We start from the raw sequence: 9650 nt of genomic DNA on the forward strand, positions 1-9650 counted from the left end.
ATAAAATAATTATTCAAACATAATATTTTAAATAATAATATTATTTTTAATTAATAAAATCAGTTAATGGTTCATGTCTAACATCCCTTTACATTTTTTCAATGTTAGTAAAATAAAAATGAAACAAAAAGCGAAACTTACACAGATTTAGGTCGGTGAATTTGGATTTCTCCTTTACATTGTTTTTATTATTTTATTGTTATGAGTTCTCAACAAATACTTTGTTATATGTCCGGAAAATACATTTCAACGCGTAACCTTAAACAATGAACATGATACAGCCATAACATATCTAAAAAAACTCAACCTCTCCCTTCCCCAGTTCTTCTCATCCCGTAATATAAAAAACAAAAGCCTTCACCAAACTCGGAGGCCATGGAAAATGGAAGGGAGGGTTCCAGAAAGTCTAAAGAAAGGCCCTTCAAAGGAATAAGGATGAGAAAGTGGGGGAAATGGGTGGCTGAGATTAGGGAACCCAATAAAAGGTCCAGGATTTGGTTAGGCTCTTATTCAACCCCTGTCGCGGCGGCCAGAGCTTATGATACGGCGGTTTTTTACCTGCGTGGGCCGTCCGCTCGGTTGAATTTTCCCCACCTTTTGACAGGAGAGAAAGTTGACGCCGCGTTACACGGTGGCTATTTGTCGGCTGCTTGTTTAAGGAAAAAAGCCATTGAAGTGGGTGCTCGACTCGATGTTCTTGAGGCGGCACGTCATCATCTTCATGGTCAAAACTTTAATCTTGATCAGAATTATAGGCCCAGTTATGGCGATGAGTTGAAGCCGACTGCCGGGTTTTTAAAACGGGTTGACTTGAACAAAGTGCCGACCCGGAGGAATCAGATGGTGAATGGGAAACCAAGTAGAAAGTTTGGTTCAATCAAACGACCCTCAAATCGTTATGATTTTTATTGCAAACTTGTAACATTATGGTGAAGTCTGTGAGTGAGGGCTGAAGAAATGATGAAGCCTTTTGTATCATTTCTTAGTGTAATGAAAAATGTTTTTGGTTTAATTTCTTCTCTACTTATTTAAGCATTTTTTAACTTTTTATTTATTTATTTATTATGATTTTTATTGCAAACTTGTAACATTATGGTGAAGTCTGTGAGTGAGGGCTGAAGAAATGATGAAGCCTTTTGTATCATTTCTTAGTGTAATGAAAAATGTTTTTGGTTAAATTTCTTCTCTACTTATTTAAGCATTTTTTAACTTTTTATTTATTTATTTATTTATTTATTTATGATATTTGGGATGTGATGGCAAAGCAATTTTGGGTCTTTTCTTCCCTCTGTCCTCTTTTTTTCTCCATTTTTTAAAGTAAAAAACTATTGTTTGGATTTTCGACTTTTTGAAAAGCCTTATACTTTCTTTTTCTTAAAGTTGTTTCCCATGTCAGAGGTGAAAGTGGAGTAAGAGGCAATAGCTGTAGGCTACACGTACATCCCAGATGTTGGTGCATGCGAATACCCTGCTAACCACTCCACTTATAAGATTATAAAATTCTCAACTTCAGTTCAGACGATTTCTAAACTGTATAGTTTTACTAAATTATGTATAGTATGTTTCTTTTATATATCTTGTCTAAAGATGTAAAATGTTTCTCACATCTTCAATGTAATTCTGTGATAAATATTTTAGTTCGTATATAGTTTGGAGAAGAATCGTGTGTTTTCATTAATCTCTTGATTTTCCACTCTAATTGTGAACAAAATAAACAAAGAAGGGAGAAATAACATATGAAGCATGTAACCCCCCTTGAACAATTTTTCCTTTGATTAATGAAGGCATTGATAACAGTAAAGATCTCAGATTTGAATCACAATGCTTTTGGTTGTGGAAAGTAAGAGCCAGTAGAAGCATATATTGGTGTAGTTAAACAAAATAAACCAAAGCAAAGGCAAAAATAAATCCAACCGACCTAACAGCATCCTCAAGGTCGGTTGTTGACCTTAAATTGGCAATTGGTTTTGCTGAGTAACTTGTGATACCTCATGGAAAGTATGCAACATTAAGGACCACTATGTTGGATCCAATTCCTAACACTTAATTCTATTTACCAAGATTCAATTCAATGGAAGAGAAAACTAAACAACATAGATGTCGAAAGATATTGACTTCAACCACAAAGATGCATCTCTTTCAAGATGATGGTTTTCACATACTTTCCATGTGCTATCAACTTCAAGAAGCCAATCATTCTCAGTCTGCTGCTCTGGTTGAAAGAACCATCCAGTAAGAAATAAATGACACATTGCTACTAATGTACAGTGTTCTACTTGATCATAAAGAAATTTGGTTCCACATCCATTAACGTCTACCCTATTTTCTATTAGCCAGGCATTCTTAGTGGGGAATTGCCATACACGCTATACCATCAACAAAAAGAAAATGATTTTTTGGCCCAATAAGGCACCTCAAAAAATAATTTGAGATCTACAGTGTTTTTTTACAGTACAGGGTAAACTCGTCACGTCGAGGTGACGAGTTCCATAAGATATATTTTTTATATTCCAGGCCTAATATTTTTTAGTTACGAGTTCCATTAATAAATTATTATTGTGTTCCAGATTATTATGTTAATTTAATGTTGGAAAGAAAAAAATACATTGGAACTCGTCGCGTCGAGATGACGAGTTGTGTTAATTTTTTTTTGCTTTAAAAAATGTGGTAGATTATATTGAAAAGAATAATAAACTATGAACATTAGAGTAGACTCGTCAGAGGTAAGATTAAGTTCTTCAATTCCCCATTCTTTTTGTTGTTTTCGTTCACGTACGATTGGAACCATACTTCTGGGTCTCTATCATCTATGTTTTTTTCTTGGTCATTTGTCTGAGTTGGTGGGATATTCGAGCTGGAAGCAACATCCTCAATGGTACGAGAAAGGTATAGATCATTGAACACTACAAATAAATCGACAATAGAGAAAGAGTGATAGTAATATGTTCAATCATTCTAACAAGGTCTACAACATCGCTTAGATGAAACCTCGCGCATAATAGTGGAAATCTATAATATAAGGACGATACTCTTCTATTGCTTCCGAGTAGAACTCTTGTTTCTATACTGAACTTCAACTCGTGTAGTTGAATATTTTTTTAGGAAACACATGGTTATAGATTTGCATCATAAAAAACAGTTTGAAAAAAAAACTCAAGCTTTGGAAGTGAAAGATTGAAGGTGTTTTGTTTTGTTTTTTGTTTTTGCTTCAATAGCAGAGTAAAATGGCTTTAAACTCACACATATTAATAGTTGTTGAAGATGATTAAATGAGCATTGAAAAGTTGGTGAAATGAGTCATTATTTGGCCTATGAGAAACACATGTTTTTTTTATATCAAGTGATAAATGCACCACAAAAAAAGTTTATTGATTTGAGTTGATACATCATTGAAAAGTTGCTGAAAATGATAAGACACCACTATTTCACCCGTTGTCTGAAATGTTGTTTAAATTATGCATTGAATGACCTATGAAAAGTTGCAGAAGATGATAGTGCACCACTATTTGTTCCACTTATAATGAACGATGACACATCAATAATCATGAATCTGATATCACCGAGGCTGCTTCAGATGGACAAGCCTTTGATATAGAGGGTGATGTTTGGGAGGCAACCGTTTCTCGTGGCCAATCAATGCAGAATGCTCCTCTAGTTTGGGCACATCCACCAATAGCCATGCAAGCAGAAATGTTACACCCCATATGCCTCAATATCGTCATGTAGTTGCAATGTATGAGATAAACTATGATACCATGAGAAATCTTGAGATTTATGGTATGGTCAATATATATGTAGCCCACTGGGGGACCTCAGGTGAAGGGTCGATGGAGTTTGAAGTTGGGTTACAGTTTGAGAGTATGAAGGATGCACGACTAACTGTGAAGGAGTTTTGTATCAAAGCTCATATGGAATTCACTGTTGTGAAGTCTGACCAGAAGACATATTTTGTCAGATGTATTAACAACAGCGTTGGTTGTAAGTAGAGGATACATGTCTCATACCTACAGCGAAAGATGTTGTGGGAAGTGACAAGGTTCCACAACTAGAACAGTTCAATGTTTAGCTCCTTCACATAAGACCACAAACACTTATACTCCGTTTTCATTTGTGCATACGTGAAGCTACTAGTGGAGAAAAATCCAAGGATCCCGGTATCAATGATTGTGGCATCAATACAAAATACATTTGGGTATATTCCGTCTTATTACAAGTCTTGGATGGCCAAACAGAAAGCTATGACACCATTGTACGGTGATTGGGATCAGTCGTATAATGAGCTGCCACATCTGTTGCATGCAATGGAATGTTTCATCCTAGGGGACCATTGTTCACTCCTATACTTATCCTGCAACCATATTTTATGGACAAGTTATTCTTAGGAAGAGAGTTTTTAGAGGCTTGTTTGGGCTTTCAAGTCACAAATTGAAGGCTTTCGTTACTGCAAATAGATGGTTCAAGTGGATGACAATTTTCTATATGCCTTATACAAACACATCCTTATGATAGCTGTTGCACAAGATGATGACAGAAACATCTTCACCATTGCCTTCACCATTGTTAAAAATTAGTCCAAGGAAATGTGGAATTTCTTTCTATCAAACTTGAGCTCTCATGTTGTCACTCAAGATGGGGTTTATGTGATCTCAAACCATTCACCTATGTTGTTATCCATGTTTGACAGACCAGAAAGTAAATGGTTGCCTCCTGCATTTCCTGCATATTACATACATCATATTGCTTCAAATGCTGTGATGAGGTTCAAGATTAATAATATAAAGAAAAAGATTATCAGCATGGGTAACTTATTCAGTTTTACCTTTCCTTTTTTGGTATTGGTATTCGTTTAAAATTATTGTACTTACATGTAACTATTTTTTTCAGGCTACGCATTACTACAACCATCTTCCGTGCAAGACTGGAAAATTTGAGAAAGTATGGAGAAGAGGTGTATAACTGTGCAGCTGAAATAACCTGAGAAAGATGGACACGTGCATATGAAGATCAAGACCGACATTACGGTCATATGTCAACCAATCTTGCCAAGTGTATCAATTCAATACTAAAAGGGACTAGACATCTTCCGATGGGAAGTATTGTTCGGGAGAAATACTTCAGATTGGGTAAAATTTGGGCAGACAAAAGTGCCCAAGTAGAGGTAATGCTCAACGAAGGTAGAAATTGGGCTTCAGATCTGGTGAAAGCAATGAAAAAAATCAAACTCATGCAACATCAATGCATGTTCATAGTTTCACCATACTGGAATATGATTATATTGTCTAAGCCCTTGTTCGACCACATGAGGGTGAGACTTCTACCACCTATACTGGTAATCTGAATAGAAGATGGTGTGATTGTGGTCGATTTCAAGCCTTCAGAGTATGTGAATGTAGACTCATACATTTACACTGATGATTTTTATAGCTTGCATACTATGCGCAACATATACAATTATAAGTTTGAGTATCTCCCAAACGATTCATATTGACCACCTATCGTCTCTGAAGAACGGTTGCCTAATCCAAAATTACGAAGGAAGTTGAGGGGTCGTCCTGAATCTAGTCGAATTCATACTAATATAGATGACCTTCAAAGAGAACAAGGTTTGTCGAAGCTATGCAGCCACTGCAGAGGTGAAGGCCACAATAGGAAGTATTGTCCACATTTCCCAAGATATCGAGAAGGCTAATAATTCATTTCGTATTCCCATGTTGTACCGATTTTACAAATATCAATGATAATTTTACAAATTTATTCCCACAAATGCATGTTTTGGTTCTCCTATAAATCTATCAACTAACCCAACACCTATTTATATTTTAAATTTGAAGAAATGAACGTTGGAACTCGTCATCTCGACGTGATGAGTTTCAGTGTATTTTTTTTATTTCCAACATTAAATTATCATAATAATCTAAAAAAATAATTTTTTAATAGAAATAGGAAATATTAAAATATTGGGCCCAAAATATAAAAATTATATCCCATAGAACTCGTCACCTCGACGTGATGAGTTCGCCATGGACTATAAAAAATGTCGTAGATCCCAAATTAATTTTTTAGGTGCCATATTGGGCCAAAAAAACCAAAAGAAAACCTCTAAAAACCTAACATTCAAATCAAACTACAGCTTTTGCTCATGCCAAGAGACATGTTGGTGCCTATTGCTTAAGGAGTTGTACTGAATCATATTTGGGTTGACATAGTGTAGATATTAAGGAAATAACAACTAAAAGATAAATAACTGATAGGAATGTGATTGCTTTGGTACACATGAGCAAGTTCTGATTGAAATACCAAAGAAGTTATATTGGCACTATTGAGTATACAACTGAAAACCAGTTGACAATTAGTGAAGGGCTCAACTTTAATACAAAAGGACAAGAAACTCAACATTAACCAACATGTAGCCTAATATTTAACATATGAATTACCCAATCCAACACTTAAATTTGGGTCATCGACCTAGTGGGATAATGAAAATGCTAGAGTTCCACTTATCTGGAAATGTCAAGATATGCTGATAGATTGATAGTGCAAAAGTGTAGTATTTGGTATCGAAAATTACCAAAAGTAGGGCAATTATGGGTAACAAAACATGTTAAAAAATATAATTTTATATTTGGGTAAAATTATTCTTCTTTCCTCAATAATCAATTTACATCAGATAAGTCCTATTTATATATACAAAGTAACTGCTATAACTAACTTATCAACCATAAGCTAACAGACTAACAAACTGTACATCTAAGCTAAACTAACTAACACTTTTCTACACTCCCCCTCAAGTTGGTGGTTGAAAAATGTCTTTAATCCCCAACTTGGAAACCATATACTCATGTTGATGTACACCAAGGCTTTGGTCATCAAGTCTGGTTGCTGCTCCCCTGTTTTGATGTGTTCAGTTTGTATTAAACCTTCTTGAATTTTTTCTCTAACAAAGTGGCAATCTATTTCAATATGTTTAGTTCTCTCGTGGAAAACCTGATTAACTGCTATCTGTAAGGCTGCCTTACTGTCACACATTAGCTTAGCAGGTTCCATACTCTTCAAACCCAACTCGGTCAGCAAACCTCTCAACCATACTATTTTAGCAGTTGTCCCTGCCATGCTTCTATACTCTGCTTCAGCAGAAGAGCATGCAACAATATTTTGTTTCTTAGACTTCCAGGAGATCAAGGACATTCTAAGTTTTATGCAAAAAACCTATTACAGATCTTCTAGTAATTGGACAATAAGCCCAATCAGAATCACAATAGGCAAACAATTTGCATTCATTTGCTGCACTTAATAAAATCCCATGGCCTGGATTTTTCTTAACGTATCTTACCACCCTTAATGCAGCTTCAAGATAAGATTGCTTTAGTTGATGCATAAACTGACTTAGGAAATATACTGCATAAGTAATGTCTGGCCTTGTGTGGGTAAGATATATCAGTCTACCTATAAGCCTTTGAAAAACAAGCTTTTCTTGTAACAATTGCTCATCTACACAAAGTCCTCCATCATATTCAGTTGCAGTGAGCTTCTTGTTTTGTTCTAAAGGACTCACAATTGGTTTAGCTCCCCCTGTTCCAGTTTCTTCAATCAATTTTAACACATACTTTTGTTGGTTCAACACAATCCCTTCTTTTAACCTTAAAACCTCCAATCCTAAAAAATATTTCAATTCTCCAAGTTCCTTCATCTTAAAGTTACCATTTAAAATATGCTTAAGTTCCATTATCATTGCTTCATTGCTGCCAGTAATTAGAAGATCATCAACATAAACAAGCAAGACCCCTATATCATTCGCTTGTTGTTTTGTGAACATTGAATAATCATACTTGCTTTGCATATAACCAGCCGTACGTAAAGCTTTTATTTGCTTCAAGTTCCATGATTTATGCAACCTATAAACCTTAGACTCCCCCTGACTGCAAAAACCATAAGGAAGTTCATATAGACTTCTTCAACTAATGCGTTGTATACATCCATTTGATAGAAAGACCAGTTATAAATAGAAGCAAGAGCAAGAACATTTGAACAGTGACTAACTTAGCAACCAGAGAGAAGGTATCCACAAAGTCAACTTCTTTTTTATTGAACCCTTTAGCAAAAGGTGAGTTTTGAAATGCTCAACATCCCCATTGGCCTTGTACTTGATTTTATATACCCATTGGCAGCCTATTGGAATTTTCCCTGAAGGCAGAGTAACTATAGACCAAGTGTTATTTGACTCCAAAGCAACAATCTCTTCCTTCATGGCTTGGACCCACAAAGGATTGGTAATGGCTTCAATATAGGTTTTAGGCTCAAGTAAATGAGAAGTAGATGATAAGAAACTCTGAGTTTTGGAAGGTAAATGAAAATAAGAAATGAAATTGGAAATAGGATACTTACTTGGAAGAGAAGAAGATTGGTAGGACTGAACATAGTCATGGAGCTAATACTTTAGGGTCAACTCGATACAAATAATATATTTTAGGGGTAGTAGTACATTTAAACCTTTGGTATTAAAGAAATGATTCACAATGTATTTTGGGTTAAAAGAATACAATGGATAGGTAGCCTTGTAGCTTTTATAGCCCACTCTTAACAAAGCAAGAGCTACCCAACAGAAACAAAAACCGCCTCAATACTAACAAATTGTAACTAATTACAAGTTAACTTTTTTTTTTGGGAATAAAAGTGAGGGCCTCATTTAAAATCCCTTTCACCAACACAAAGTTATGGTCTTATAAGGTGAAAAGAGTACCTTGTGTTGTGGTCTTATAAGGGGAAAAGAGTACCTAACGTTCTATTCATCAAGGTGGAAACATATATGTTTTGCATCGTTGGCAATAAACTCGGTATAATCCAAGCCAAAAAAAAAAAGATACCATAGAATGGAGGTCTCGTGTTGCTAATAGATAAGCCACTTTATTTGCTTCTTTACGTACAAAGACTACATTACATTGGTTGAAATTAACACAATTACAGCGAATAGACTACATATGAACCCCTAAAGTAGAATCGTCAACATATTAACTATGAAATTTGTTCACGACAACGGTAGAATAAAGCTAAAAAACAAAGTTTGTCCATCATTCTTCTTGAGCCATAGTAATCACTGTAGCGAGACCATGAAATTGGGAAAGTCCGGGGTCGAAGCAGCTGACAGAAGGAAGAGCTAGACCTCCAAGAACAGCTCAATGTGCATCACGCGTAATGACCCCTACTGTCGCGGTTCGAGAAATTGGGTTCAAGGCTCTATCTGCATTTATTTTAATAGTTCCCACAGGTTGAGGCAACACTTTTCATCGTGAGAAGGTTTGATAGTCGGTCGATTGATAGAACTTTGAGTAGCAAGAGAATCTCGGTATAATGCCCGTACGTTATCTACAATTACTTAGGCAGGTTGAACCCGACCATCATGAACAATCGAATTTCGTTCGTTCCACACGTTCCATATGAGCATAAGAAAACCTGCGAATTCCTCAAGACCGAACGTAGCCACTGCCGTTTCTAACCAAAGTAAAGGAGAATAACAAATTAAATCAATAATCATACCTGGGATATTAGCAAGATGCAATACTTCCCTCGGAAAACAACAGCCTTGTATGACATGTAAGATAGTTTCCATGTCAAGTCGGCAACAAGACATAATCCATCACCAATGCATGCCGCCT

General features: G+C 35.7%; 1 pseudogene; it reads left to right on the forward strand.

Moving 5' to 3' along the window:
* Positions 1-361: 361 nt before the first annotated feature.
* Positions 362-943, forward strand: LOC120171880 (annotated as a pseudogene).
* Positions 944-9650: the final 8707 nt, after the last annotated feature.

This window comes from Hibiscus syriacus, unplaced genomic scaffold, assembly GCF_006381635.1.
Source record: "Hibiscus syriacus cultivar Baekdansim isolate YM2019G1 unplaced genomic scaffold, ASM638163v2 tig00111837_pilon, whole genome shotgun sequence".
NCBI classification, from domain to species: Eukaryota; Viridiplantae; Streptophyta; class Magnoliopsida; order Malvales; family Malvaceae; genus Hibiscus; species Hibiscus syriacus.